The sequence below is a fragment of the Lathyrus oleraceus genome, chromosome 2 (genome assembly GCF_024323335.1).
Source record: "Lathyrus oleraceus cultivar Zhongwan6 chromosome 2, CAAS_Psat_ZW6_1.0, whole genome shotgun sequence".
NCBI classification, from domain to species: Eukaryota; Viridiplantae; Streptophyta; class Magnoliopsida; order Fabales; family Fabaceae; genus Lathyrus; species Lathyrus oleraceus.
In genome coordinates this window covers 389716306-389722296 of record NC_066580.1, presented here as the reverse complement: position 1 = coordinate 389722296, position 5991 = coordinate 389716306, and the positions used below count along the sequence as shown (strand labels likewise).

The following is a 5991-nucleotide window of genomic DNA, read 5'->3' as shown; positions in this document are numbered from 1 at the left end:
TTCTATCACTTTTATAAATTTTTGATATTGGTTGTTGACTTTGGTTTGTTTAAGTCTTTGCGGATATGGGATTGATGGTTTATACGGGGTGGTGGTTTGTAAGTTTTATCCTTGACTTCACCTCCTTGGTTGGTTTGTTTCTAGGGTTCCTCCGGTTCCTCTTCTTGGTTGGTAGGCATATTCTCTTTAGGAGTTTTGGACTCGCTCGTTGCTGGGTTCTGAGGCCCTTCATAAGTGGTCCCACTTCGTAACGAGATGGCGTTAGCTTGCCCTCGAGGGTTTGGTTGAGGTTGTCCAGGAAATTGGCCTCCAGGTGTAGTTTATGGGGCTTGGTTTTGTGCTACCTGTGAGATATGGGTTTCAAGCATCTTGTTGTGAGTGATTATCTGATCAACCTTGGTTCCTAATTGCGTTATAAGTTCGCTTACGTGAATGTTTTGGTTTAGGAATTCTTTACTTTGCTGAGTCTGGCCCGATATAAAGCTTTCCATGATCTTCTCAAGGTTAGACTTTTGGGGCATAACTTGCATACGTTGATTTGGTTTTTGGGCTTGATAACCTTGCGGTCTCTAAGGTGCATAATTTTGGATAAGGTTCTGGTTTTTATAGGAGAAATTCTGATGATTCTTCCATCCAGGGTTGTAAGTGTTTGAAAATGGGTTACCTTGGGCGTAATTTACTTGGTCGGTATTTAGTTCGTTCAAGAGGTTACACTCTGCCGATTCGTGTCCTTTAGATCCACAGAGTTCGCACTCTATGTGGACTACTGCTACGGTGTTAGTGTTTGTAGACATATGTTCGATCCTAAGGGCTAAAACGTCCATTTTCGCCTGCATCATGTCTAGAGAGCTTACCTCATGTATTCCACCTTGGGTCTCCTTTTTCTCTATTGATGCTCGTTCAGTTCCCCATTGATAATGGTTTTGGGCCATATCCTCAATTAGGTCACAAGCTTCTGGATAAGGTTTGCTCATCAGCGTGCCGCTTGTGGCAGCGACAATGCTCATCTTGGTGTTATAATGGAGTCCATTGTAGAAGGTATGCACGATCAGCCATTGTTCTAGGCCATGGTGTGGGCACACTCTTAATAGCTCTTTATATCTCTCCCAAGCTTCGAAAAGCGATTCTCCTTGGTTTTGAGTAAATCTAGTTATTTGGTTTCGAAGAACAGCAGTCTTACTAGGGGGAAATATCTAGCAAGGAATACTCTCCTAAGATCTTCCCAGGTAGTTATTGAATTAGCTGGAAGTGAATCTAGCCATGAACGTGCTCTATCCCTGAGGGAGAAAGGAAATAATCTTAAACGGATTACATCGGGTGAAGCGCCGTTAGATTTAAAGGTGTCGGCTAGTTGGATAAAAAAATTTAAATGTTGATTCGGGTTCTCAGTAGTGAGACCCGCATATTGGTTTTGTTGCACTAATTGCAACAAAGATGGTTTTAGTTTGAAATCGTTAGCAGGTATAAGGGGGTTTACTATACTCGAACTAGGTTCCTCATCAGAGGCTTGGGCGAATTCCTTAAGAGGTCTCCTATCGCGATTCTCGGCCATAGCTTTCTTAATTCGGATGAGTAAGAGGCGCGTACGAGTATAACGTTCGGGTTCCGCTAAAGGATCTGCTAAATTTCCGAAACTACGGGTTCTTCGCATTTACCGGCTAATAATGCCTTAGTCTATACGGTTTAGCAACAGGGTACGAAATTTGACGAAGTTGGTCCCCAACAACGGCGCCAAAAACTTGATCGTGTTGATTCGCAAGTGCACAAATAACGTCAAAGTAATATAAAAGAATGTCGATCCCATAAAGACCAATCGTCAATCTATCGATTACTATCGTTACAGGGTTTATCTAAGGCGGTGTAAAAGAGATATTGGGTTTGCAAAATAACGGTAAATAATAAATGCAAGTAAAAACAGGTTGAATGTAATTCACGTCAGTTAAGTGATGTTTCAATTGTCTAAATAGAACTACTTATGAGGCAATATTTTCTACTCTTGAAAAGAATCCATTTAACAGGAATTGTCGCTTTCGCGTCTTCAGAACCGAGTTTACCCTTAAATTAAGGCCTTTTATTGTCACTTATAAAAGGTGCGCAGAACGCTAAAGTAGTAAACCTATTTTTAAGAAATGAGACTCGTAAACTTAGTTGAAAAGTGATTTTGATTTGGAAAGTTTACCCAAGGAGTTTACTGATTTTAAACCTATCAACGCGTCCGAAATCAGTTTCAAAAATAGCTTTTCCTTAAAGTGATAAAGATTCCTAGTTACTAAACCAGGGTGCTTTCGCACTCCTCGAATAATTAAAACTAACCAAGCTTGTTTTAGAAAACTCAAGTTAAAAATCAAAACAAACTTTAAAGTATTTCTACAAATTTCAATATGTGAAACATTACTTTAACCGCGATCTTTACATTCTAACCTTTAAAAGATTTAGCCAGACATGGTAACACAAACGAACACAACGGTGTTAATCATGATGAAAAGTTTGTTTTAAAATGTGAGGCGTAGAGAGCGAGTAAAGTGCGTAAAATAAATAAAGTAAAGCGAGTGCGGAAAGTAAATAAAATAAAGCGAGTGCGGAAAATAAATAAAGTAAAGTGAGTGCGGAAAATAAATAAAGTAAAGTGAGTGCGTAAAATAAATAAAGTAAAAGCGATGCGGGAAATAAATAAAATAAAAGCGATCCGGGAAATAAATAAATAAAGTGATAAATAAGAACCTGCTCCAAACGAAGGCTTCGATTCTGGTACAAAAATAAACCTCCGACTCCTGAAGCTAAAGACGACAGCAACTCGAAGTGACCCAACTCAATCTCACAAAGGTGCGATAACCCCCCGATGTGACGGATTATCGTTATTACAAATGATAAATATATGCTTAGTGTTGTAAAACTAAGTTGGATGATTAGAAAACAAAATGGAATGAGCTATTTATAGAGCTTTTCAGCAGTTTGTAAAGACCATGGTGCCCTCCAACTTCTCCTTAGTGGGACTTAGTGGGAACGTGATTTCCAAAGATGGTGCCCGCCATCCCTTCATGGCGCCTGCCATGTGTGTAAATGGGGTGGATCATGGGAACGTGGCGGTTACCTCCTAGTTGAGGGATGATGACTAATTGGCTTCCCCTATAGCGGCTGCCATGTGTGTAATTTCGCCGAAAAAACCCTAATTTTAGGTCTTTTCGCTTCGTTTCTTCCAAAAGAGTCCGAAAGTGCTAAATATCTGAAAACAAGAGAAAAGAGAACATAATACAAACAAAATGATAATAAAGTCCTAATAAACATGTGAAATCCGAGTCAAAAATATGGTGTAATTCGGTGTGATCAAAGGGGTTGATTGATCTTCTTTGAGAATATTCAGATGTGTTTGCTTGGTCCTATCAAGACATGCCTGGTTTGGATTCTGAGATCGTGGAGCATAGATTTCCGTTGAAGCCAGAATGCTAGCCAGTCAAGCAGAAATCTAGACGGACTCATCCTGATATGGCAGTTAAAATCAAAGAGGAATTGTAGAAACATATTGATGTTGGTTTTCTTGTTACCTCCGAGTATCCGCAGTGGGTGGCCAACATTGTGCCTGTTTCGAAGAAAGATAGAAAAGTCTGCATGTGTGTTGATTATATAGATTTGAACAAAGCTAGCCCTAAGGATGATTTTCCTCTGCCACACATTGATATGTTGGTAGACAATACAGCTAAATTCAAAGTCTTTTCATTTATGGATGAATTTTCCGATTATAATCAAATCAAGATGGCACCTGAAGATATGGAGAAGACCACATTCATTACAACTTGGGGAACATTCTGTTATAGAGTGATGCCTTTCGGTTTAAAGAATGTCGGTGCAACGTACCAGAGAGCTATGACCACTCTTTTTCATGATATGATGCATAAAGCGATTGAAGTCTATGTTGATGATGTGATTGCCAAATCAAGTGATGAAGAAGAACATGTTGAGCATTTGTTGAAGTTATTCCAGCGTTTGAGGAAGTACAAACTCCGCTTGAATCCCAATAAGTGTACTTTTGGTGTTCGTTCTGGTAAGTTGTTGGGATTTATTGTTAGTGAGAAGGGTATTGAAGTTGATCCTGCCAAGGTCAAACTAATACAAGAGATGCCTGCACCCAAAACTGAGAAGCAAGTCAGAGGTTTTCTCGACCGCTTGAATTATATCTCAAGATTTATATCACTTATGACTGCCACATGTGCGCCTATTTTCAAGCTTCTTCGGAAAGATCAATCCTGTGATTGGACCGAAGATTGCCAGAAAGCTTTTGACATTATCAAAGAGTATTTGCTTGAGCCTCCGCTTCTATCTCCACCTGTTGAAGGAAGACAATTAATCATGTATTTGATTATGCTTGATGAGAGTATGGGATGTTTTCTTGGTCAGCATGATGAATCTGGAAAGAAAGAGTATGCAATTTACTACCTTAGTAAGAAATTCACCGATTGTGAGACTCGGTATTCTATGCTTGAACAGGTTTGTTGCGCATTGGCTTGGGCTGCTAAGCGTTTGCGCAAATATATGTTGAATCATACTACTTGGTAGATATCTAAAATGGATCCAATTAAGTATATTTTTGAGAAGCCTTCTTTAACTGGGAGGATTTCCCATTGGCAAATGTTGTTATCAAAGTCTGATATTGAATACCGATCTCAAAAAGCTATTAAGGGTAGTGTCTTGGTTGACCATTTGGCTCACCAACCGATTGAAGATTATCAGTCAGTACAGTATGATTTTCCTGATGAAGAGATCTTGTACTTAAAAATGAAAGATTGTGATGAACCATTGCTTGAAGAAGGGCCAGAACCTGGTTCCCATTGGGGCATGGTATTTGATGGAGCTATTAATCAGTATGGTAATGGCATTGGGGCAGTGATTATTACTCCTCAAGGCACTTATTTTTCGTTTACAGCTAGATTGACTTTCAAGTGTACAAACAATATGGCTGAGTTCGAAGCTTGCATTATGGGAATTAAAGAGGCCATTGATCTCAAAATCAAATATCTAGACGTTTATGGAGATTCAACTTTGGTTGTGAATCAGATCAAAGGTGAATGAGAGACGAATCAACCCGGTTTGATACCATATAAAGACTATGCGAGAAGGATTTCAACTTTCTTTACAAAGGTTGAGTTTCATCATATCCCTCGAGATGAAAACTGAATGGCAAATGCTCTTGCAACGCTGGCTTCAATGATCATGGTGAAATTCTGGATTGAAGTTCCTAATCTGACTGTAATGTGTCTTGATAGGCCAACTCACGTGTTTGTTGTTGAAGAAGTCAAAGATGAAAATCCATGGTATTCTAATATCAAGTGTTTCCTCCAGAGTCAGATTTACCCGTCTAGGGCAACTTTGAAAGATAAGAAGACTTTGAAAAGATTAGTTGGAAACTTCTACCCGAATGATGATATGCTTTATAAGAGAAACTTTGATATGCTTTTGCTCAGATGCGTGGATAGACACGAAGCAGACTTATTGATGACGGAGTCCATCAAGGTTGAAGCGCTGCGAAAAATACAGAGTCGCCACCGGATTTTATTTATTCCAAAGGAAAGGAAAAATAGCGATAAAACCCCAAATGAGAGAAATGGTCTCGCAACCAAGAGCGGATTCGGAAGTCGGTTATGCAAGGGGAAGGTATTAACACCCCTCACATCCATGGTACTCCATGGGAACCACTTGCTTGTATCAAATGCGTATGAATGTTTATTTATCTATAAGTTGCTTGCTATCAGGAATGAGATGAGAGATGAGATGGGAGAGAAAATAAGTTTTAAGTTAGTGTGCTCGCCAAGGATTTGGGTCCTCGTGCCTACGTATCCCCATACGTGCAATAGGAAAGTCAGAGCTTCGTAGTTCGGCTCAAAAATGGCGTATTTGTTTTGTTTTTTTTACTGAACATTATTGACGTTCGCGCGCTACTTTTCACTTGCTTGTATACTCTGTCATGGGAGCGGAAAGTATTTGCTTATTTGCTGTAAA

At 39.4% G+C, this 5991-nt stretch overlaps 1 non-coding gene across 1 annotated transcript; it reads left to right on the top strand.

Moving 5' to 3' along the window:
- The first annotated feature begins 1062 nt into the window (after window positions 1–1062).
- Window positions 1063–1169, top strand: LOC127125122 (small nucleolar RNA R71). The gene has a single exon (XR_007804581.1). It is a non-coding gene; the product is annotated as a small nucleolar RNA R71 (small nucleolar RNA).
- The last annotated feature ends 4822 nt before the right edge of the window (window positions 1170–5991 follow it).